The sequence below is a fragment of the Coffea arabica genome, chromosome 10c, assembly GCF_036785885.1.
Source record: "Coffea arabica cultivar ET-39 chromosome 10c, Coffea Arabica ET-39 HiFi, whole genome shotgun sequence".
Classification (NCBI taxonomy): domain Eukaryota; kingdom Viridiplantae; phylum Streptophyta; class Magnoliopsida; order Gentianales; family Rubiaceae; genus Coffea; species Coffea arabica.
The window spans coordinates 510,413-537,113 of record NC_092329.1 but is presented as its reverse complement, the minus strand read 5'-3'; the positions used below and the strand labels follow the sequence as shown (position 1 = coordinate 537,113).

The 26,701-nt window shown below is 37.6% G+C and overlaps 1 non-coding gene across 1 annotated transcript; it reads right to left on the bottom strand.

The window, feature by feature from the left end:
- Window positions 1-4,267: 4,267 nt before the first annotated feature.
- On the bottom strand, window positions 4,268-4,374 carry LOC140016350 (small nucleolar RNA R71). Its single transcript, XR_011822744.1, has one exon. It is a non-coding gene; the product is annotated as a small nucleolar RNA R71 (small nucleolar RNA).
- Between the last annotated feature and the right edge of the window lie 22,327 nt (window positions 4,375-26,701).

The window sequence follows — 26,701 nt, the reverse complement described above, 5'->3', positions numbered from 1 at the left end:
GAGCAGATTTGCTATTATCAATGTTGGAGACACACCAAGGTAGAGATTTGTTAAAGTGGCTTTGTCCCACATTGCTATTTGTATAAGGGAGCGTTTCCCTTAGTTGCTTATAAATATAATGGGCCTGTAATAGAATTAAGTGCACCAAACCAAGAGAGATTTAGTGGGGTATTTCGGCCTTTAAGTCATTAAACCTTTTGTTCAGTAAAATATTTTTGGGTTCTCTTGTATTTTGAATATTAGGTATGTTGGGTATAAAAACACTTTCTTAAGACATTTTTGTGCTCTCTTCTTCATAGTAAAATATTGCTTCTCCTCCGCCCATAAACATAGATCAATTTGACCGGATCACGTAAATTCCTGTGTTCCTATTTCATTTATTTTTGTTTTGTTATTTGTCTTTTGGGATTGTCAAAAATCGTTTTCGTCAATTTCTTGGGCTAGACCTAACAGCTTTGACAAAGAAACAAAGATTCAGAAGAAACAAGTTTTAGAGAATATTCAAAAAAGGACAATCTTTTAGGGAGAGGAATAATAATATATAATAAATCCATTCTCTTAAATACTCACCATGTTTACAGGCGCCATCTTGGCATGGATTGATTTGATAAAACCAAATATCATCTCCTAAGGTACTACATTCATACTGATAAGTGGTAATACTGCTGGATTCTAGCTGAAGGGAGATCTTTTTGGGACTGCACCCTGAGATGGTTTTAATTTCAGAATGATTCAGAGGCCAGGACCACACAACAGGAGCATTTATCAGACGTACTTTTGGAGGGTTGATACAACTCTTTAACTTCCAATTTTGGTCAACCAAGAAGGCATAAACACAGGTACTAGATGTAAAGTTCTGCGAGGTAGTTAACTGCAAACTATATTGGCTGAGGTAGTATGGAACGCTTGCCTGACAACAATTGATGCCATAGCAACCGGTAATTGTTGTGGTGCTGTTACACATTGAGGTGCAACCAGAAAAGATCTGTTGACTGCCATCTATCAATTTTAGGAGGGCATTACCACATCCAAGATGCATCAGTTTGTTGTGTTCTCTGGAAACAAAGAAAGGAACTTGAGAAAAGGAACTCTTCAATAAAGACTCATCAATCATTGGCCCATCCACTGAGCAGATTTGAGAAAGTGGGTAATTGATGACTATAGTTTGGGCTCTCAGGGAGACTTCCAGCACCTCTCCGAGTTTTTGAGAGCTTTGTCCAGGTTGAAGCCCCAGATATGAGCTTAAACCATTGATGGAATCACCAGAGGGATCTGCACAACGTATGCCGTATGCTTCCTTGAGAGCACAATCAGGACCAAACTACAAGAGGACAGGCTTTTTGCTATGCTTTTGCTGCGGCACAAGAGAAAGTGCAGCAAATTTCACAATGTTCATAATTTTTGCATAAAAATGACATAGCTTTAATAAAGCCCAAAAAAAAAAGAAAAAGAAACGAGGTTCTAAATATACCTAAATGCCAAACTAAAAGCAAAGTCTCAATTCCTAAATCAATTCCACTTCTCAATTCCTAAATCTGAAAGCAAACGACGTTCTCTCTTCCATCTCTCAATTCCCTTCGATTCCTAATGATGTAGAAATACCTTCGATTCCTAATTCCTGATCGATTAATCCTTCTTTTTCTTTCTAAAGCCTAATTCCACCTCCTTCATCTTTACTCTCTATTGTAGAAATAGTATAAGTCGATTCTCAAAGGAAAATGGTGAGGCATATACCTAGCAATCTCAATTTTGTGTTTGTTTCTTAATAGATTCTTAGGTTTGTTTCTTAAATTTATCTCTGCAGTAAATACTAAACTAAAATTTCTTTTAAGTTTTAGGTCATTTTGCGAAAGGTGAATAAACTGGATTTCCTCGGTTGGATTTGCTTCTCCATCAGTGAACTAATTGTAGCTTTGAGACAACTCAACTAGCAATTCTGCAAGCTATTTTGGTTCAAAGGCAAGGTAATTAAGCTCAATTTCTTTGCAATATTTTCACTTTACTGTGACGCCCCGACCAAAGGAGGGTTTCCTTTTATACAAGTTTTTGTTGGACGAGTGGAATAGCACCGTTTTTCAGCTTGGAAAAGAAAAAACAATTTTCGAAAAAAGGCAGGGGCCAAATCCGGCCGGAAATCCGGCCAGTTTCTGGCCGGATAGCTAGCCGGATTGCCTAGCCGTTTTGAAAAAAAATTGAGGAACTCACTGCCTTGTATCCGGCCAGGAATCCGGCCGGAAATCCGGCCAGATTCCGGCCGGATTGTGACGTGTCACAGCCGGTCAGCTTTGACCGGCTGCCTTTTTCTTCCCTATTATCTCATTGTTTTGCCAAAAATATCTCATTTTTCTTCCCCTGCTCAACCGAGCTTCATAGAGAGAAAACTCCCAAATTTCCTAATTTCAATCTTTGCCCAAAATCTTGAGTTTTAACCAATGGTTTTGGAAGCTACTCCACACAAGGGTGCACTATGGTGGTTTAAAGCTTTTGGTGGATTGGTTTTGAATTGGTATTTGGATATAATTTCAGAAATTGGAGCAGAAACCTCTTGAGAAGATTATTGTGAAACTTTACACAATTCTGGTGCAAACCAACGAGAAAGAATGGAATTGCATTTGGGAATTCAATTTGGCTAGACAACATATCAAAATTGGTGGGGACCGCAAATTAAAGTGGAGCAGAAACCTTCTTGAGAAGATTATTGTGAAACTCTATACAATTGGCCCATATGCATGGTGTAAACCAACGTCCATTTCTTTCTATGATGAAAAGGAATTGAATTGCATTTGACTGGCCAACATCTCAATTAGGTGGGGACCGTGAAGAATTGACCATTGTGTAAAAACACATTTTTGGTTTGCTCTCTTATTTGTGAACTTGTGCACTTGGTCAAAGGAAACCGACAAACCATAGTTGGCTTTGCTTTTGTTTTCGGTGGAGTTGATTAGGTAGGGAAGGAATGTTTTCTTTTGTGAGCGTGGAGTGAAGTTTCGAATTGGCTTGTTTTTATGCGTGGGAGAGCCGCACATTTCCGGAGTTAGTTTTTCTTCTTCTCTTCCGTCTGGGAAGAGGAGTTTTAGTTTTCTCTTCGAGGGATGTTCCGGAGGAGAGAATAGGGAGTTGTTTTGGCTTGTTGAATTCTAGTGTGCAATTTTCTTATTCTCTTCCGAAAGCTTTGTTATTCACTCTCTCAATTATCGAAGAAAGATGATGTCTTTAAATTCAATTGAATTGTGTGAAGATTTTCTTATGAGGCGTGGCTAATTTTCTCATCTAGTCAAGGATCAACGCGACGACGCAGTCCCATATATCTGTGAGATTTAATTAATTTTACGTGTTCCTTAATTTGTTAATATTTGCATGTTTTCTATTTTAATTTCCATGGGATTATTTTGTTAATTGGATATCAAGGGCCCGATGTGCAATTTGACTTATTAATCTCTTGTCAAATTAATCAATTAAATCCGTAATTGTTTAGTTGGTTAATATTAGTGACAATTAGTATTTTCACATACTAGGGGAACATGTGGATTCGACCCTGCTTACTACTATACACAGAAAATTTATTTTTCTTAAGCAGGTATTTATTATTGCACAGGCACGACACCTGTCAATTTTTGGCGCCGTTGCCGGGGACTGGCGTTAATTATTTGTTTCTTTTTAAGTTCATTTTTGTTCTAATTTTCTGGTATTTTTCTAGTTTATGCCTCGTTCTTCTCGTACAGGCGAATTAATTTTCGACCTTGAAGTAGAGAAGACCGCGCGTAAAACGAGGAAAGAAACCAGGTAGCTCAGAGAAGAGCAATACGGTATTGCACCTCAGGGACTTGATCCAGAGGTTGAGCCGACAAATTTGTCTGGTGACAATTCGAGTGATTCAGACCAAGAGAAAGTCACTATGGCAAATGCACGAACACTAAGGGAGTTGGCTGCTCCTGATTTAAATCAGCAGCCCTTGTGCATTACTTTTCCAAATTTAAATGATGACACTCCCTTTGAACTAAAATCTGGTCTAATTCATCTCTTGCCATCTTTCCATGGTCTACCAGGCGAGGAGCCCTACAAGCACTTGCAAGAGTTCGACGTCGTTTGCAACAGTATGAAACCCCCGGGAATTACAGAAGAGCAAATAAAGATGAGGGCCTTCCCCTTCTCTTTGAAAGACTCCGCAAAAGACTGGCTCTACTACCTACCGCCTGGTAGTATCACCACGTGGGACCAATTGAAGAAAAAATTTCTGGACAAGTACTTTCCGGCGTCTTGAGCTGCGAGCCTAAGGAAAGAGATATGTGGTATCAAACAACACCCTAGCGAGTCTCTCTATGAGTACTGGGAGAGATTTAAGAAACTGTGCACCAAATGCCCTCAGCATCAGATAAGTGAGCAACTGCTTATTCAATATTTCTATGAGGGGTTGCTTTTCAGGGACAGAAGCATAATCGATGCTGCAAGTGGAGGGGCGTTGGTGAACAAAACCCCTCGAGGAGCATGGGAGTTGATTGAAGGGATGGCTGAGAACTCACAGCAGTTTGGTTCAAGAGAAGACATCCCGACGCGTAGGGTGAATGAGGTGGAAACGTCCTCTATCCAACAGCAGATCTCCGAATTAACATCTTTCGTAAGACAATTAGCTGTGGGGAGTGCTTCACAAGCCAAAGTGTGTGGGGTGTGCACTGCCGTGGGTCATCCTACGGAAATGTGTCCACTGGTTCAAGAAGAAACGGCAGAACAGGTGAACATGGCTGGCCACGTGCCCGCGCTAAGAAAGCAGTACGACCCGTACTCAAACACCTACAATCCTGGTTGGAGGGATCACCCCAACCTTAGCTATGGAGGAAATAGGCAGTCTAACTTTGTGCCAAATAGATCACAAGGGCACCAACAGCAGTATCATCCTCGCCCACCACCACCACCATCCTCTTCAAACTCAAGTCCGTCCATGGAAGAGATGATGAAGCAATTACTTGCTAACCAACAAAAGACGGATTCAGACCTGCAAAGCATGAGAAATCAATTGGGACAGGTGCAATCATTGCAAAATCAAATGAATCAAATGGCTATAACAATCAACCGTTTGGAGTTCCAAATTCAAGGAAAGTTGCCATCTCAACCTGAGGCAAATCCAAAGAATGTAAGCGCAATGACCTTAAGGAGTGGCAAGGAAGTTCAAGGACCCAAACCGGTGATTCCTAAAGACAAGGACGAAAAACGGATTGAGAAAGAATTGGAAGAGGAGGGCACAGACAACAAAAATGCAAAGGTACCCTCGAACCCAATTCCTACAACTAAAACTAATCCACCTCCCTTTCCTAGCAGGTTAGAGAAACCAAAGAAGCAAGACAAGGAAAAAGAGGTCCTGGAGATCTTTCGCAAGGTGGAGATCAACATACCCCTACTGGATGCGATTGAACAAGTACCCAGGTACGCAAAATTTTTGAGGGACCTGTGTGCCAACCGCAAGCGGTTGAAGGGAAATGAACGAGTTATAGTTGGGGAGAATGTTTCAGCAATTCTACAAAGAAAGCTTCCACCGAAATGCGGAGATCCAGGTATGTTTACTATTTCTTGTAGGATAGGTAATATTTTGATTGGAAAGGCCATGTTAGACCTAGGAGCCTCGATTAATGTCATGCCAAAGTCCATTTCTGCTTCATTGAACTTAGGCCCTTTGAAAGAGACTGGGATAATAATCCAATTAGCTGACAGGACCAATGCATACCCTGACGGGTTGATTGAAGATGTTTTGGTAAAAATTAATGAATTGGTTTTTCCATCTGATTTTTATGTGCTCGACATGGAGGATGAACACTCCCGTGATCCGTCACCTTTGTTGTTAGGCAGACCCTTTTTTAGCACAGCCCGAACCAAAATTGATGTTAATAAGGGTACTTTGTCTATGAAATTTGATGGTGAGATTGTTCACTTTAACATCTTTGAGACCATGAAATATCCATCCGATTCAAATGTTGGCTCTGTTTTCTCGATAAATGTTATTGACGCTGCTATACAGGAGGTTTTTGAAATTGAAGGCAGGGATGAGCTAGAGGTCGTTCTGACCAGGCACTTCGAGTCCGAAACGACCTCTGGAGTAGAGTTGAGTGAAGAGCTTAAATGCGTGATTGGATCATTGCAAACGTTACCAACCACGAAGACAAGGTATGACCTCGCACCCATTTTTATACCTAAACCTCACAAAAGGTTACTTCCATCTGTGGTGCAGGCACCTGTCTTGGAACTAAAATCACTGCCGAAACACCTAAAGTATGTATACTTAGGTGAAGGGGAGACACTTCCAGTGATCATCTCCGCGGGTTTATCAAAGGTTCAAGAAGAGAAACTACTTCGAGTTCTTAGGGAACATAAGCAGGCGATAGGATGGACCATCGCCGATATCAAGGGAATTAGCCCCGTGGTGTGTATGCACCGAATTCGACTCGAGGAGAATGCTAAACCCGTACGGCAAGCTCAACGGAGATTAAATCCTCTCATGATGGAGGTCGTAAAGAAAGAGATTTTAAAACTGCTGGACGTTGGAATTATATTTGCAATATCAGATAACCCGTGGGTAAGTCCAGTACAGGTGGTCCCGAAGAAGGCGGTGACGGTAGAATCAAACCAAGAGGGTGAGCTCGTACCAATTCGAAAGCCCACCGAATGGCGACAGTGTATCGATTACCGAAAGCTAAATGCCGTCACGAAAAAGGACCATTTCCCCCTCCCTTTCATTGACCAAATGGTGGAGCGATTAGCATGTCGGGTTTACTATTGTTTCTTGGATGGATTTTCAGGTTATTTTCAAATTGCCATCGCACCCGAGGATCAAGAGAAGACTACTTTCACCTGCCCATTTGGAACATTTGCATACCGAAAGATGCCATTTGGATTGTGTAATGCACCTGCTACCTTCCAAAGATGCATGGTAAGTATCTTTTCAGAATATGTTGAGAAGATTATTGAGGTTTTCATGGACGATTTCAGTGTATATGATGAAAGTTTTGAAAACTGTCTAGATAACCTGAAATTGATCTTAGTAAGGTGTATAGAAACTAATCTCGTGCTTAATTGGGAAAAATGTCATTTTATGGTTGAACACGGGATAGTTTTGGGTCATGTTGTATCATCTACAGGTATTGATGTTGATAAGGCAAAAATAGATGTTATATCTACTTTACCTTACCCCGCGACTGTGCGGGAAGTTCGTTCCTTCTTGGGTCACGCAGGTTTCTATAGAAGGTTCATCAAGGATTTCTCGAAAATTGGAGCACCTTTGTTCCAACTTTTGCAAAAGGATGTATCCTTCGAATTTGATGAAACATGTAAGGGGGCATTCAATAAGTTAAAGGAGTTATTGACCACCTCACCTATTATCCAACCCTCTGACTGGAACCTCCCATTCGAGATCATGTGCGATGCCAGTGACTATGCAGTGGGTGCGGTATTGGGTCAAAGAGTAGGAAAGGCAGCTCATGCTATCTACTACGCATCTCGAGCCTTGAACGGATCTCAATTGAACTATTCAACCACCGAAAAGGAGCTTTTAGCAGTTGTTTTTGCCTTAGAAAAATTTCGGTCTTATTTACTTGGTGCTAAAGTTATTATTTTTTCTGATCATGCAGCTTTGCGGTATCTGTTGACCAAAAAAGAGGCAAAACCGCGATTGATACGGTGGATATTGTTGCTACAAGAGTTCAACCTGGAGATCCGAGATAAGAAAGGGGCGGAGAATCTGGTAGCAGATCACTTGAGTCGAGTACAAGTCGTCGAAGATGACATCCCACTGAGAGAAGCATTCCCCGAGGAGCATTTATTTTCTATTAATTCATCTTTGCCTTGGTATGCAGATATTGTTAATTTTCTAGTCACCGACAAATTTCCTACAGGATAGCCTAAGGCAAAGAGAGACAAGTTGAAAAGTGATGCAAAGTCTTACATTTGGGATGATTCTTACCTCTGGAAGCGGGGCGCCGATCAAATCATCCGTAGATGTGTAAGTGAAGCTGAATTTCAATCTATTTTAGCCTATTGTCACTCTTTTGCATGTGGATGTCACTTTGGACCAAAGAGAACGGCTCGTAAGGTGCTAGAGAGTGGATTCTATTGGCCAACTCTATTCAAGGATGCCTACTCATTTTGTAAGTCATGTGATAAGTGTCAAAGAGTGGGTAATATCTCTCGTAGGGATCAAATGATTCAAACCCCAATGATTTTTGTTGAAATTTTTGACGTTTGGGGCATTGATTTTATGGGTCCTTTTCCTTCGTCCTTTGGTTTTTTGTATATATTGCTTGCTGTAGATTATGTTTCGAAGTGGGTAGAAGCAAAGGCCACCCGCACTAATGATTCCAAAGTGGTTGCAGAATTCGTTAAGTCTAATATTTTTGTTCGCTTTGGGATGCCGCGAGCAATTGTAAGTGATCGGGGTACTCATTTCTGCAACAAAATGATAGCTGCAATTTTTAGGAGATATGGTGTATTGCACAAAGTCTCTACATCCTACCATCCTCAGACAAATGGTCAGGCGGAAGCATCGAACCGAGAGATCAAATCAATTCTAGAAAAGATGGTCCGACCCGATAGGAAGGATTGGAGTGTGAGACTAGAGGATGCACTATGGGCATATAGGACGGCATACAAGACACCTATTGGCATGTCCCCTTACCGATTGGTATTTGGAAAACCATGTCATCTCCCGGTAGAGTTTGAGCATAGAGCGTTTTGGGCGGTCAAGCAATGCAATATGGATATCGAGGAGGGCGGAATTCAAAGGAAGTTGCAATTACAAGAGTTGGAAGAAATCCGAAATGAAGCATACGAGAATGCAGTGATCTATAAAGAGAAGAATCGGATCTTTCATGATCAACAGATCTCTAGGAAGACATTCGTCTGCGGGCAAAAAGTTTTACTATACCACTCCAAATTGAAACTATTTCCAGGTAAATTACGTTCTCGTTGGATTGGCCCTTTTGTTGTGACTAATGTCTTTCATTAAGGTGCAGTAGAGATCCAAAGTTTGAAAACGGAGAAGAAATTTGTGGTGAATGGTCACCGTCTCAAGCCGTATTATGAAGGATTTCCAATTGAACGGGTGGAGATGATGCAACTGGAAGACCCGATTTGCTTAGTTTAAGCAAGTTCTGGACTCCGTCTAGCCAAAGACGTTAAAGAAAGGCGCTTTTGGGAGGCAACCCAATTTTTGATTTTGTTGGTTTTTGTTGTTCAATTCGTTAAATATGTCGTTTCTCATTTGGGTATTGCTTAAACTTGATATTTTCTCTACTATGATCAGGACAGGTGATCATGGCGTACCCGCACAGAGAGGGCACGCATTAATCTTACAAATTCCAACTTCAAGGTCAGAGGATGTTTCTAAAACATGACATGCCCACGCCATGTTAGTAAAATCTCAACATTCGGAAGTGGAATCTTGGCGTGCCCACGAGGAGAGGGCACGTATTAATGTTCAAAAACTGATTCTCAAGGACAGAGAATGTTTTCTAATCTTGGCATGCTCACGCCATGTTTGACGAACTAAAAAAAAAAAATCAAAATGCTGTTATTTTCCTTCTTAACATTTGTTTTAGTTTTTCCGCAATTCAATTCTGAATTTAAAAAAAAAAACTGTAAGATCAAAAACTATTTTTTTTCCTTTCTTTTTCTCTTTTCTTTCTTTTCTTTTTCTTTCTTTCTTTTTCTTTTCTTTCTTCTTCTTCCCGCTGTCCGTGTTTTCTTCTTCCTCGCGCTCTCCGCCAACCTCTATTCTCCACTTCGTGCGCCTCACCTCCATCGCCACCACTGTCCACCACCCATCCAGCTCCTCACCGCCTCCCTCTTCTCTCTCTCTTCACACCGCACGACAACCAGCTCGCGTCAACCTCCTGCAACCCAAGCTCCACATCAGCAGCCCACAGCCTTGAGCAACCCAGCTCACGGACAGCCATGAACAGCGCTGCTCTCCACAGCATCTCAGCTCTCTCTCTCTCTTAGCTCAGCTCAGTTCAGCTCACGCTGCTCGTTGCTCGCGCGTGTCGCACCACCAGCTCGCATACACACGACGCACAGCTTCCCTGCTAAGCCGCTGCCTGCTGCTTCTTCCATCACCACCACCCCAGAGCTGTGCGCATTTCCTCCTCCCTGTCCATAGCTGCAGCCGACTGCTGCCTGAAACCCACGGCAGTCCAGCTCTCTACCCACAACCAGCTCCACAGCCACGTGGAGATCTTCCTTCATTCTCCACCAACAACCCCAAGCAGGCTTCACCACTGAAGCTCCACTACCAACCCACACCACCAGCTCTTCTCCACTTCACTTTGAGCCCCCTAGCTGCCACTGCACCAGCTACGACTGCCCAAGCTCCGCTGCCTACCACCTGAAGCCCACGGACTTCAACCCCAGCACGCGCCGCCACCTCCACCAGCTCTCCTTGCGCTACCACCACCAGCCCACACCGTTAGCTCTCCCTCTACCTCACACTTCGATCTCACTGTCCAAACTCAACCAGATCGCTTGGGAGGTGATTTTGTTCTTGGGTTTCTTTATGAATGAAAATAGGAAGTGATTCGCTTGATTTTCCCTTTTCCGTTGAATTGCTTAGGAGTCTCTGTTGAGTTTTTGGTCCTTGGGTCTTGGGGCACATCTGTCAGTTCATTTGACTTGGGGATTTTCTGGAGTTAATTTCGGGTAGAATAAATTTTATTTGCTGCTCCATTTGCGGATATTTTCTGGTGTTAATTACATTGTTGAGCATTGATTGGGTTTTGACTACTTGAGGTTTTTCTTTCATCTGTGGGGATAAATTTAACGGCTCTTATGCCAGTTCATTTATTCGAGAATTGTTAGAGGTGATTTGGGAGTTACTTGTCACTTGGGTCCTATTTTAATTTCTACTATTTTGTGGTCTTGATTGGTAGTTTGGATTTATCAGCGCTTTGGTTGGTCATTTGAGTTGTTTCTTAATTGTGGGGAGTTCCTTCCTGCGTGTGTTTGTTGATTTGAATGGTTATTGGGATTGGTTGAGTGTGTATTTAACTATCCAATTGGAGACAATTGTTGAGATTTTGGGTCGAATTGTGTTTAAATTGCTGTAATTTGTGTCCAATTGTGGGTAATTTGCTGAGATTGTTTGTTAAATTAGGAGGTGCTTGTAATGCTTAAATTTGCTTATTGAAGTAGTTGAGTTTGGAACCACAAGTGCTTATTGATTGCATTTACTATAAGTGTTGGGGTATTTGTATAACTTGTGGGTGATTCATTGGAGTGATATTTGGAGAAAATGGTGAGACTCAGATCAACCCCAGGGGCTAATCCACCGATGTCTTGACGATTTCAGGGGAGTTTCGTTGCCCTTCTTCTTACTTTTTCTATATATTTGTTACATTGAGGGCAATGTATATTTTAAGTGTGGGGGGGATTTGGATTTGATTGGAGTTTCTTTAAATTGTTGCTTTTCTTATTGTTGTCTTGATGAATAAATGTGGCAACTCGCTCTTCTATTGCTAGTTGTGATTTATCCTATGAATTTTGTTTAGATGGCAAGTAAAAGCATATTATCTTGGTGAATATCATGAGTTTAAGGACTTGGTGCAAATTGTGGTTAAATTGTTTAGGCAATATAAATATTTTACTAGCAATTGTTGTGTGGATTGGGCGATTGTTGATCTTAGTTCTCCATATTAGGAGATGACGTGGGCCATGATCTTTAATTATCTGGTATTCTGGTGCTTTAATTGTGGTTAATAAATGGCTCTACTCCGCTAGTGTCATCACCCAGTAACCGGGAGTCTTCACCACAAGTGTCGACTTTCGCGTCAAAAAGTGGTGATATCTATGAGTAGGTAGTCCTGAAGCTGTGAAAAGTTGAGTAACTGGGCTCTTTCATCTAAAAATGTCAGAGTTCACGTCAAAAGACTTGAATAGCTTGGGACTGAGCATTTATTCAAAAAAAAAAAAGAAAAAAAAAGATATATATATATATATATATATATATATATAAAAGAATAATATGTAAGCTTATGATCATGTTGGCCTGCCGATCCTTGTTCTTCAATGTTGAGATTTTGGTTGTCAGTTGACCCAATTGCTAACTTTTGCTAGTTTAATATTTTGATTTCTTAAACGACTTAGCTATGAATTGGACGAGTCTATGATTTCAGGAGCTAACCGGGAGAAATATGTCTTGACACTTAACTACTAAAACTTGATTTTGGGATAAACGCAACTTGGCAGTAAATGAAATGAGAGTTAGCCATTATTGAATTTAGTTGTTCTCATGCTTGAGGACAAGCATGATTTAAGTGTGGGGGGAATTGATAGGATGTTAATTGTTAGTAATTTTATTGTTAATTTTCCTTTTTATTCTTGCCAAATATTGCTTTAATTTGCTTTAATTGTCAATATATATTTATATTTGGTATTTGGATATAATTTCAGAAATTGGAGCAGAAACCTCTTGAGAAGATTATTGTGAAGCTTTACACAATTCGGGTGCAAACCAACGAGAAAGAATGGAATTGCATTTGGGAATTCAATTTGACTAGACAACATATCAAAATTGGTGGGGACCGCAAATTAAAGTGGAGCAGAAACCTTCCTGAAAAGATTATTGTGAAACTCTATACAATTGGCCCACATGCATGGTGTAAACCAACGTCCATTTCTTTCTATGATGAAAAGGAATTGAATTGCATTTGACTGGCCAGCATCTCAATTAGGTGGGGACCGTGAAGACTTGACCATTGTGTAAAGACACATTTTTGGTTTGCTCTCTTATTTGTGAACTTGTGCACTTGGTCAAAGGAAACCGACAAACCATAGTTGGCTTTGCTTTTGTTTTCGGTGGAGTTGATTAGGTAGGGAAGGAATGTTTTCTTTTGTGAGCGTGGAGTGAAGTTTCGAATTGGCTTGTTTTTATGCGTGGGAGAGCCGCACATTTCCGGAGTTAGTTTTTCTTCTTCTCTTCCGTCTGGGAAGAGGAGTTTTAGTTTTCTCTCCGAGGGATGTTCCGGAGGAGAGAATAGGGAGTTGTTTTGGCTTGTTGAATTCTAGTGTGCAATTTTCTTATTCTCTTCCGAAAGCTTTGTTATTCACTCTCTCAATTATCGAAGAAAGATGATGTCTTTAAATTCAATTGAATTGTGTGAAGATTTTCTTATGAGGCGTGGCTAATTTTCTCATCTAGTCAAGGATCAACGCGACGACGCAGTCCCATATATCTGTGAGATCTAATTAATTTTACGTGTTCCTTAATTTGTTAATATTTGCATGTTTTCTATTTTAATTTCCATGGGATTATTTTGTTAATTGGATATCAAGGGCCCGATGTGCAATTTGACTTATTAATCTCTTGTCAAATTAATCAATTAAATCCGTAATTGTTTAGTTGGTTAATATTAGTGACAATTAGTATTTTCACATACTAGGGGAACATGCAATCTGATTTAAATAACCCTCGTAGCGTGTTATTAATTTGGGTTAGGCTTTTCTAGTTTTTAATGCAATTAGGAAATTAATTTCTACGGTCGTACCTAGGAGTATTTCCTGGTTAGGGGTAATCAATAGTCGTACCTTGGTTATCAATAAATTAAGGAAAAGCTGGTTGTTAGAGTTTATCGACGACTATAACTAACCTGTTAATAAAATTAAGTGAACCTTCTTTGCATCAATGATCGGATGAATGGACTGTGTCTACGTAGTTGTATCCTTGGCTAGAATTTATTTATTATTTATTTAATTGCCATTTACATTCGTATTAATTATTTATTTATTTTTGGTTAAATTGTTTAATTATTTTTTAGTTAAATTGTTTAATTATTTATTTTTAGTTTTATCTGATAAAAATCCCCCGTGTCTCGAATTTAAAAAGAATCGAATTTTTTCCAATCCCTGTGGATTCGACCCTGTTTACTACTATACACAGAAAATTTATTTTTCTTAAACAGGTATTTATTATTGCACAGGCACGACACCTGTCAAGAATGTATTAAGCTAAGCATTTATGCTCTAAACATCTGGATAGATGAAGAATGGGTGAATCCCAATCTTGATGCTAGGCATCAGTGATCTTGCGGGGCAGCTTGCCCGTTTGTTTGGACCTTTGTCCAAATACTGTAAAGGTTACGGTTATTTATATAAAAAGCTAACGTTTCGACGAAAAAAAAAAAAAAAAAAAGTAAAGGGAAGACTTAGTCAGTAAACGCGCAGAAGGCCTACGCATTTTACAATTGAAACTTCTTCTGTAGACCCCAAATAGGACGGTTGACTTCAAATGAATGCAGTCAAGACGTAAAGGACTATTTGTTGGGCAATAATTTTCAGCTTCATTTGTGTATGGAGTTTACTGGGGAAGCTGTCACAGTAGTCGCTGATGACATTGAGGTCCACGTCTTTACGGGGCTGCTCATGCTAAAGACATAATGACTCCGCAAGGGAAGACTTTCAAGTCCACCCTGGTCTTTCCATTTATTCACGTGAAAAACAATAAGGGAACCGATAAATTTTTTCCACTTGATATGAGAAAAAATTCATAAATGTGTTTTTGGATGTAATGTATGTCATGAAAGTAATTAAGATATATGCTTCAGCCTATGAGGTTTTAGTCTAGTGACTAAGAGTGTATTAGATAAAATTAAAATTTGAAAACTAAAATATGAAATTTAAACTTTGAAGGCAGAATTCGTTAAATTATTGAATTGTTAAGTACCATATTTGATATATTTGAGTATATATTATATTAAGTAATACGTGGTTAGTTTATCACTTATATTTTTTTAAAAAAAATTATCTAGAAAATTCGATGCCACTTAATTAAATCAGAAGTTCGATTTTTTTTTATCAAACACGTTTGAACATGTTAAGATATGAACTCACTTAGTTTAAATATTGAATTGGGTTATCAAATAGGGGTCTAGGATTGAGGTTCCAGGATTTAGAGGGCTTGGGTTCAAATCTCTCCTCCCTACACCCGCTTCTTAAATTTCATTCTCTTTTACTAGAAAAAATTTTTAAAAAATAAAAAATATATGCTTAGAATGGTAGGATTAAAGAGTAGTTACAATTGACTGAAAGTCTCGACTCAAGATAACAATCTTCTGTCATGCCAAAGGGGTAATGGATCTTTACTTTTCCAGAGGTATCAATGCAGCCATCCTTGGCTATAGGAGGGTATGTTGCTGCTGGTGTGATAGCTGGCTTTAAGGACACCGTCAACACGAAATGTATCATTTGAACAAGCTTCATCACTGGGGAAACTTTGGACTGTGATGGCTATTTAATTTTGGGATGATGAGTTTTTTCTGGTGTTCTTGGAGGAGGCCATATTTCAATATATAGATCCTTCCCTGAGCAAAGCCACCCCAACATTAGAAAGTCACTCATCCTCAAATTGACTTGGCAAGTTCACTTGAATTATTCTGATACCGTGTGGTATGGGATCCTGAACGTTACTAATTGCATTTCAGCACTATTTCCTTTTTAACACTACTCCATCTTCTGTATGTGGACTCTTTACTTTTTTTTTCGTCATTTGCGCTACAATTGCAATATCAATTCATATGAGCACGAAACTCCAGTCATCGTGGTCGAGGGAACGGAATTTTATCAACTTTTCTCTGTTGAAAATTGTGGAATCAAGAAGAGATCAGATGATTGACTTTTCCCTGTATCACCTCTCTAGATAATAGAAAAATCGCCAGTAGAAAACTTGGGTTTTTTGTCCCATTAGTTTCCCAGCATGTACCCTACTACCACCACTACCAAACAAATGAACGAAGAATTGCAATTATAGTAGATGAACAAAATAACCTTAAGATTTACCACGTCTTGGCTGTTGCAATCGTGAATGAACTTATGTTCTTTGCCACTCTACCTTGGCTGCTCGTGCATTGGCTGATCGGGCCGTGTGAAGCACTCTAGGAACATAGGATGACTTATTCTCTCGATCCCAAGTATTACCATAAGTCTAGTCAGTCTCTTTCTGGGACTTCTACCAACTTTTCTGTTTTGAAGATGAATAAATCCAAAGAGAAAAATTGATTGACTTTTTCATCTATCACCTCTCGAGACAATATGAAAATTTCCAATGGAAGAGTTGTTTTTACCCAGAGAAGAAATATAGTTTTGGTCCTAAATGTTTAGCACCTGTGTGATTTTGATATCTAAAATTTTCGATAAAAATAAATCTGGTTTTCAATATGTAGAATTTGGACAATTTTAGTCCGTAAGATTTCAATAAAACTAATAACGCACAGTCACATGTCCGTTAAATTGAATTCAAAAATGAAAAAGGAAAGTAACAAATAACTTTACATAAGAACATTATGAACTAATAACTCATCTACTAACACTGGAGTAACTAATTAATCACAACAAAGGGAAAAAAAAAAGAGAGAAGAAATTAGTTAAACTACACAGTTCAAACCAATCAAAGTACCTAACTCATATATCCAGAACTCATTTTCACTCTCTATTCCAACCCCACTCCCCCTTAAGCAAAAAAATCCCTACAGGTTTTTGTATATAATTTCACAAATTTCTTTATTTTATTTCTATTTTTGTGGTTAATTAATTACTCACGTGTCATCACATAAGTTAATATTCTTATTGTCTAAAGTCAGGTGCTTTTTTATTCTCTTTTTTTAATTCAATCTAGTGAACATGTGACTGCAAATAACATGATTTCGTTAGTAATTAGGGAAAATCCGTCAATTACACTAAATTTGCTTCAATTGGAAATATTGGGAACCATATTTATTTTTGCTGAAAGTTAGGAACTAAAATTACACTGGTGCCAAACATTGGAGAGGTCTAAATTCACACAAGTGCGAAACACTAGGAACTAAAACTTTTTTTTCCTTTTCCTATCAGTATGAAATAACCCTAAGTTGGTTCACCACATCTTAATTAGTCGATGCAATCGTGAATAAACTTGTGTTCTTGGACACTCTAGTCTCATAAAGACTGCTAACCTTGTGCATAAATGTAGCCTGCACATGCATTAGCTGAGGGCATGTGAAGCACTCTTAATACCTAGGATGGTTGACATACAATTGAACGCAGTCGTCAAGATTCCAATTGGATTGTAGATATCTCTATGGGAATTATTGAGAATAATTAGATAGATTGCTAATTGCAGAAAGAATGAAAGGAAGTGATAGAAGCAGAAGCAAGAAGCAAGAATAATAGGGAAGGAAGAAAGGAAGAAGAAGATGAAAGAAAGAAACAGATATGGAAGAACATTCAATGCAAAAGGATTGGGACATTCATTCACTCCGTAGCTGATTACAACTTCCTCATACAATGGATATTTATAGGCTAGTATACTCTCTTCCATTTATATGGAAGAACTAACTGCTGTAACAACAAACCTAACCAATTGATACAATTGAAATTTAACTATTGGCTAATATATGATTGCTACTGTATCCTCTGATGAAGCTTGATTCTTTTTGCTAACACAACAAATGAAAAACTGGTTGTTGGTCTATGATTTCGAGCATGATTTGCTTATGGTGTTTACTGTAGAAGTTGTCACAGTAGCCTCGGACGTCTTCGAGTGGTTCGTTGGGATTTGGGGCAGGGACGGTCATTACAAAGACTGTCCCTGAATGGTTCCCTCACAAAACTTAAGAAGTGGTTATTATGCATACACGTCGACAGGCAGAAAGAAGGCATCAAAACGACACCATCTAATTAGCAAGTTTCAAAAAAAAAAAATATCAATTTCGGAAACACCAATATAAATGGTGTTATATGGGAACAGGATTGTTAAAATATGAAATTTGAATTCAAAACTGATTTTGAAAACAATCCCGGGAAAACCTTGACAAAAAAAAGGCTTTCATTTTAGTTCTTCGAAGGTATAGTGGAAAGAGAAGAATGGTAAGAAATAACTATCTATCTCCAGAGAAGAGAGGGCAAAAATAGCAAATACAGATTTGTGTACCAAATTAGGGTTAGAAAGTCTTGCTGTGGTGGGTTTTAAATGTTGATAATTTGGACCTCCACCCATATCTGGGACGGCAAGGGTACAAGCAAATATAAACACCGAAGCAATCATAGTATTTGCATTGACATCGCTTCCAAGAAGTGATTTAAACTAGAAAAGGCTATTGCAGTTGTAGCATACAATAATGGCCAAGACAGTAGACATTATAACGGGGTGAGCAAATAGTTACAACAATGCGGCGGAGATTGATGAAGGTAATGATGTTGATTATCATATGAATTGGATAGAAATTGTAGTGGTAGCAATGTTAGCAGAAACTAATATTTTAATGAAAAAGAAGTTATGCTCTGTTTTTTCAGCATGTCTGTCTGATTGTAGACATTGTTACCCAGGAAGAACAGTGCGCTCATTTGTATGTACAAGTGGAAAAATCATTGCTATCATAATAGTTAATATATAAGTGTTGTTAATGGGATTAAATCCTAGATATGTAGCTGTAAGATAACAAATAGCAAATATATACATGTGGTGTCTATATGCAACGTTAGAAAATATTCACAATGTGTTTCATGAGTATTACATTGAGTTTTGGTATATGTACAAGTATGTCTTGTTAGAGCACTATTTAGTCATCATGTTGCTATATGATAATTTTAAGAGCAACACACGTGGTTAGAATTATTATAATAATGGTTACGTTGTACATACTAGGGTATTCTGTTGCATAATCGGATTGAGAGACACCATAATTTGTACATTATAGTTGCCTCTTCTCTTACTTGTGTTTTCTATGAAAAATTTTTATTTTATTATACAACAGTTCTTTTGTGATTCTATTATCTCGTTGTTCCTATATATATATGCCACATGTTTGGATATTCTTTGCTAGATAGTTTCTTTTGTAATGCATAACAATCATCTGTAGTTGCCTCTATGCAAGTTTGCTTGTCCTTTGGAAAGATTCTTCCAATTATATATATTTAATATTACGGGTACAAAATTAAACTCTAATTGTTAGAATTTTCCCCTGCATGATTTGGCATATTAATTAGGCATGAGAAGAGTAGATCTGAACAGAGAGCAGTAGTTTTTTTTCGCCTATTCTTCTTGATGGCTGAAAGAGGTAGCATACACTAGTAGCTCAAGAGTAAAGCAGTTTTTGAGGAATGAATTATAGTCCTCATTTCTTCTGCATCCTGTTTTGGTTTATTTGGGCTTATCTCTTTTGATTCTAGTCGGATTTAGATTCTTAGGATGTCCAATTTCTTAATTGATAGTTTTGATTCAGTTGTCATGAGTCCTTAACTGCAATGCACTATAACTTATTTTAGAGTTTTGATTCTACATGGTCTAAGATAGCATGTACAAGATATGCATGCAATTATACACTCTGTTATGGAATGTTTACATAATGTTGATGAATTTATACACTCTAAACAAATGAAATTCATGTAGTGGAATACTTGAAATGGACAAAAGACGAGCCTTGGCAAATTGGAATGGAGTTTCATATAGAAGACAAAGCGTATAATTTCTACAATAAATATAGATTTGCCACGAAATTTAGTGTTCGATAGGACTACTTAAACAAAGACAAGAATGTAGTTACCACATGTTGGAGCTAAAGTTGGAGCATAACTATGTGTTGCTAAGATGGCTCTCAATTGCCGGCACCATCTTGGGAGAAAGAGAACAAAACAAGTTGTATGGAGTTCGGGCGTTAAGTTCAAAATTTTAAAGGTAGTGCTCCAAGCATTTGTAATTCTTCGGACAAATGTACTATTTGATTCCAAAATTGAGACCATTTCCTGCATTCTTAGAATTTAGTTGATTTTAGCACTTTTATATCTGTATTCAAAAATTTCACAAACTGTTATAATATATAAAAAAAATTGGACAGTTCCCAATTGGTAGAGGTCAATTATTATTCAGCATGTTTGCTGTAACCATACAAATTATAGAGTAAACTATGTGAATGCTGGGCAATATTGCTATTATTCACTTTCCTGCCCACTGTTTACTTTTCAGATTGTTGATTAAATTAGCGAATCGTGTCATGGATAGTATAATGCTATTTCAATAAGTTGTTAGACACAGTGCATGACATGTACAACTAAACAATAACTATGTGAAGTTCTATCTAGTGTTGATATGGGTCACAGACATAGTAATTGCATCACTGTTATGAGAAATTACAAATAGTTACCTATGTCTTATAACTTATTGGTAAGCCATTACACCTTTGAGGAATGATTGTACTCAATGGCATACAACCTTTGCCAGTAATGATTTTCATAAGATATGTAAGGATAAGAAAGTGCCACGTGACTATGAGTCAATAATAATTGAGATGTACAAGTAATAATTGTATATAACATCTATGTCACTTAAACATACAAGCAGTTGAAATTGAGTTACTACCTGTTACAAAACTAGAACATCCTCTAAAGAGATCTGGAGTAGGGATAGTTGTCAAATCAACCGTCCTTGAACGGCATAACTCTCTTTGCACAAATTGTAACTCCTCCTTAACTACTTATACATCTTTATAACAGAGATGTGATACTTTGTTATTGTTCATATGGGTCTCATATGTAATAATTGTGTCTTTGTTGTTAAGTTTTACAAGTAGTTTACATAAAGTTATACCTTGTTCAAAAAATATTATATCGTTTAGAATGGTTGTTACTGACAACTGTTGGTGCCCAAGATCCCCATCAAAGATGGCTACCAGTCCTCATCTTCCAACAGAATTTGAGAAATGCTGAGTCTAACCATATTTACAGTAGTAGAAAATATGCATAATATATAACCATGAGTTAGCATGATGAACTAGAAATCGACTCATCGATAACAATCTGATGAGAATGGCGTTCGGCCACTATGTACATGTTGGCCAAAGTTGTTGTTTGAGGCATCGGTAAATCAACCATATAGAATTTAGAGAGAATTAAAAAATTGTTACAAATTATTAAATATTATTCATATTCATATTGATTGAATTTGCAAATTGTAGAAAGTGGACAAAGAATGAATGTAACATTGTCTGAACTGATTGTAAGATAATGTCAACTATTTGTATAAGTACATAATAGATACGTGATTATTATGCATGAAACCCACAGAAACTGCTAAATTTATCACACTTATATTGTGAATTTGTACAAGCAATTAATAAGGAGTTACAACTTGTTTAGGTAATGTTACAATGATCAGAAACAATTTATTTCATTTTAAATTAGGAATCCTAAATTGCTTGGCTCCAGATGCTCCCACATCTATGCCCTTATCATCGTTTTCATCAGAATCATCTTCTTCGGCATCTTTGTCATCATCCCCTTCTTTTTCATATTCATATTCAGAATTTTTGTCCCTTGATTCTAGATTTACAACCTTTGTTTCCTGTAGTGATTTTTTCCCTTTATTCGTTGATTTGGGCTTGTTGGATGATGCTTTGGCCTTGGTATGCAAAGTATCTTCAATCTTTAGAATCCTCTATGACATTTGGTAGCCAAATTAAACAACTCCTAAGCTAGCACTTCTCCAATCTCAATCTTCTTCACGTCATCCGTAACAATTTTGGACCAAAAATAAGATAATTTGTTTAATTGCTTAAGATTTTTACCCAGCATTCATAAAACACTATAAAATCATGATAAGTACATTTAACCTAATACATACATATTAAAACCTACATTAATCCAATCAATTTTAATCCCATAGATTGGTACTATAGAAATAGGTACTAGTTTACAAACATGGGATAACAAACTATCAATTTAATAGTGTGTGCACTTTTCTCTTTCTTTTATTTATTTCCCTTCCACTGTAAATCCCACCAACCTTGCTTTAACATGATTATGTTAATTGATTATTAAGTTACAATTGAATGAAAGTGTTTGTCTAGTGTCACTATTTATTCACTGATAATAATAGTTATCCAACATGATATACAGATCTTGTAACCATTTTCTACAACTAAGGCACAGTAAACACTATGGACATTCAGTCTAACACATAAATTAGAATCTATACTTATACCAATTGACTTTTAAACAATCCACTCCAACTACTAGACTGCTATTGTATGAACAGGTACCAACTTTCAAACACAAGATAACAACCACTATTAATGTTCAATATGTGCACTTTCCTCCCTGCCTTCCTTTTATTTTTTTCCCTTCATTGTGACCTTTCTTTAACATCATTATGTTAATTGATTACTAATTATTACATGAATATATTTTTCACTATCACTATGTATTCACAAAAAGTAATAGGTGTCCAACATAATGTAAGGACACACTGCTAATAAAACATCTTGTAACTCTTTTATTACACTAAGTGGGTCACATTCAACAAGATGTACATTTGACCTAACACATACAAATTGACATTTACATTCATACCAATCAAGTTTGAAGTAATTTACTTCAACTACTACACTGCTATAGTATGATTGACTAGTAATTTTCAAACATGAGGTACTACCCATCGAAGTCTAATAGTGTATGCACTTTCCTCCCTCTTCTAGCTTATATGCATAGTCGGTAGGCCATCTTGTAATTTATCATAACTTTTTCACTTTTCTTACCTTTACTCTTAATGTATATCTCATACTACTTCAATGTAATCTGTCATAAACACCCAGTAATGCTATGCACATCATAAGGCGTCCCTGCTTATCCACCCATACAGAACAAAAAAATTTTTGACTTCAAAATTTCCTTGTTATTTTATCAACTAAAATCTCCCGTACCCATTTAGTTCATATAATGATTACACTATTGCTATTAATGAGAGAGTTACGACCCCTGTTTATCCCGTCCTAACAACTCCTTCTACTAATTGGTTTGGAAGTTATCCTTTTCTTTTTTGCAAACACTTGGTGTGGAAAATTTTTCTCTACTTTACTCTCCCATATGGGCCATGACTAGATCTGATTTCTAACATACATAGGGTTTCCACAACCATGATATAAAATCATGGGATGCCATTCACCAAACAATGAAAATTATGTCATTGGCTTGCAATATTGTTACTTGAAGGGTTTACGTAGATGCAATTGGTTGTCATTGCTTCGGACTCCATCATCTTTAGCTTCATTGTTCGGTCCTGATCTTCCACAAGCCTTTATAGACATTAGGCCTCCAAGACTTTCTCCTTCAATAGGTAGTTCTTCCTTTTCCTAAGTATATTTTGACTGCTTTTCTTCCGTCCCTTGTCTACCACTTTCCTACTCACTGATTGTATTTTGCCTTAGTTCTAAAGTTGTGGATGAATATTGACAACTTTTTGGAGGGAGACTAAAAAGAGTTCTTCGTTTGAAGAATTGAAATGAATAGTCATAGCGAGTCAATTTGGGCGGGATTTTGTGGAATAGAGTTTCAATGGTTGGTAACGGAGGCGTTAGCTCACACATGCTTTTTAGTAATTTTTTCCCTGCTCACTAATCAAAGTGACACCGTTGTGAACCTTGTCAATGTGGATTGATAATGGCCACTTCTTCAGTTTTGTGAGGGGACCGTTAAGGGACGGTCTTTTTGATAACTGTCCCTACCCCAAATCTGTTGGTTGCTCATGCTACAAGTCTACGACATAACAAAGCTATCAAGGAAAGATTTCCAAGTCCACCCTAGTCTTCCTATTTATTCATGTTTTTTTTTAAAATTATTAACCATACTTTGTACATGATTTTCACTTGATATGCGTGAAAATTCACAAATCTGTTTTTGGATGCAATGTATGTCATGAAAGTAATTAAGATATATGTTTGTAATGCACATCTTCTAATATTTAGTCTGTGGAAACCAATATTTTAGTGATTGTGTGTCAGTGTATTTCTCTCTAAAATTCATTCTCTCTTTCTTCTCTTTAAGGCTCTCTAACAAAAATGGCCTTCAGATCTGATCTTTCTCCATAGGAGGGAACCTTTTTCTATACCTTTTATTTGCCTTTTTAAAATAAATTCCCTCTGGCCATAAAATCTGATTTTAAGTCATGTATTTTGTGTTCTTCGAGTTGCAGTTGTCAGTAATAACATTAGCCGAACATGTATATTTATGTATATTTTCCGTAACTCTATGCCAACTACTTGTAATACGGGCACTATGAAGAGTATGGACAATGAAGACCCATGGCACCAATGCCATTTAGATTGAGGTACGATGAAGAGTATGGACAATGAAAAAAAATTAGTTACATTTTCAAAGCATTAAGATGCATCCATGAAGTCCAAATTTGGTGCGAAGGACGCTGCCCTTCCAAATCTCCCTATTATATGAACCAAAGACACCATTTATTGTCATTAATAACCTCCCTTGTACAAGTATTTTTATAAAAACAAAACGTAACTATATGCTAAGAACTTGTAATACCGACCACAGGCATTAAAGTTTGGAGGTTTTATTATCTGTATCCATTTATTGTCAGTAACTACCACACTTGCTCAAACATAACACTTCTTTGAACAAGGTGTAAAGCCACGTCAAGTACTTGTGCATCAAATGTAACACTCATCAAACGTCTCGACACTATCTCCTGTATGCCTTGTACTCAAAGTAGGTGTGAAATCAAATGGACATGATTCCAAGAAAGGATGTTACTCTATAGATTTCAATCCCGCCACCTACTTCCTGGCATGCCTATTTCATAGGTGCAGTAATGAAAAATTTGCGGACATACACAGGAAAGGTTCCAAGTGCAATCGTTGCTGAAGGTGTGTGCATTTTGTATACTCCATAACTCTGTTTGCACATGGTGTAACTCCCGTTCGACAACGTGTAATTGTAGTACAAAATTAGGAGGGTTCCACACATATTGTTAAAAAATGTGGTATAAGATGATATCTAAACTGGACTAATTTTGTTTGGCCGAATATTAGCCATGAACAGCTCGCAAACGTGTCGTTTGATGTCTGAGATGTTTTTGTGTTAGATCCAGTCAACATGTTACTTATTTCATACTTACTAATTTCTGAGAAGCATCTTTGCTAGTTTATATCGTCGACAAAAATATATTTTTCACCCCTAATGTTTAAGGTGTTAACCAATTTCATCCCTAAAGTTTCATGCACAACACATTTGATCCTTGTAATTTTATAATTTTGATTAATTTCATCCTTCAAGTTCATAAATACACATTCCATCCTCATAATTTCCTAAATTTGGCAAATTAAGGACAATTGGTAGATTGTCAATCAGTTTGAATGGGATAGCGTCACTTAATTAAAGGGCGCAGTTGTACTTTTATATCCCACAACAACAAAAGTTTGTTCATCCCCCTTTCATTATCGTTTACACTTTTCATTGTATTCCACTTCACACTTCCCATTTCATACTACTGAAAGGTGGCAATGAACCCGAATACAAAATTTATTATTAGTAGTCTTCCACCCCTCTCAAAGTTGGTGTACAGGACCAGAACAAGAAGACAGCTGCAAAATTTATTTTATTGTCTGAATTGATTTGAAATAATTCAGTAGCAGCATGTGACCCATCATGATGCTTCCACATTTGGGACGACATTGCTGTCATGTAAACGATTAGAAACAGCACGTAACACGTATATTCACTGTCGGTACTACAAATCTAACGCTTTGTATGTAACGAAACTTATCTGACATGGTTCAAGCACTGCATGTGAGTCTACAGTCTCTTCTCCCGTGATATACTAGTTGGCTTCATATGCAAAAATGTCGATCTCACTATTTTAATGAGATATTCGAGAATGCCTCACTACCGAATGTTTTGGGGTTCGAAACGATCATTGTAACTATTCTCAATAGACACTTAATAAAGTGTCTAAGAAATTTAATGTGTCAGTGGGAGGAATTATCGTTTCTGCCAAGGGCAATAGCACAAATTCCAAGAAGAGGAAAGTTTCATCGAATATTAACTAGTTGTATTATCACTAGTTGTAACATCAGGGAATATCTAGTTGGAATATTATTCAGTTTTAAATAGAGCAGACGAAAAGTTGCAGATTGCAAATTCATTAGTTATAATTAATTGTAACATACACTCAACTGGTTGTAATGCAATCCGTACATAGTGAAATGTACAGGCCACTGATGTGTAACTCTTTATCCACGTGACCCTTAATATTGGTGTACAGGTCATTTCATGACAAAAGCTGCATAATTTGTTTTATTGTCTGAACAGATGTGACACAGTTCAATGGCATGCATTGAACTCTACAGCTTCCACTGCCAGGACGAAATTGTTTGCCCTGGAATGCATTGTCCAGTGATATTTTAGCACATTGTTCTTTGTTGGCGGACTATAAAAGGGCGCGGGTGCAGTAGTATATCCCTCAACAACAAAAATTTTTTCATCCACCTTTCATTACTGCACAAACATTTTTCATTTTAAATTACTTCACACTTCCCATATCATTCTACTGAAGGGTGGCAATGAACTCGTGCCTGAAATTTATTATTACTATTCTTCAACCCGCCTCTAACTTCAATTGCAGTGTCATCAATAGAGGGTTCACACAAAAATCAAGTTCTTGGCTGCCAAATAGCAGCCAGTAGGTTGTACGATGTTCGAGAAGATCTCGCTAATTTAATGAGATGTTCGAGAAGGCCCCGCTACATCAATTGTTTTGGGGTTCGAATCGATCATCTTTATGTTCTCATTAGACACTTACTAAAGTGTCTAATGAAATTTTATGTGTTGGGGGGAGGACTTGTTGTTTGTGCCAAGTGCAATTGCACAAACAAGAGAAGAGGAAAGGTTCATCAGATATTAACTAGTTGTAGTA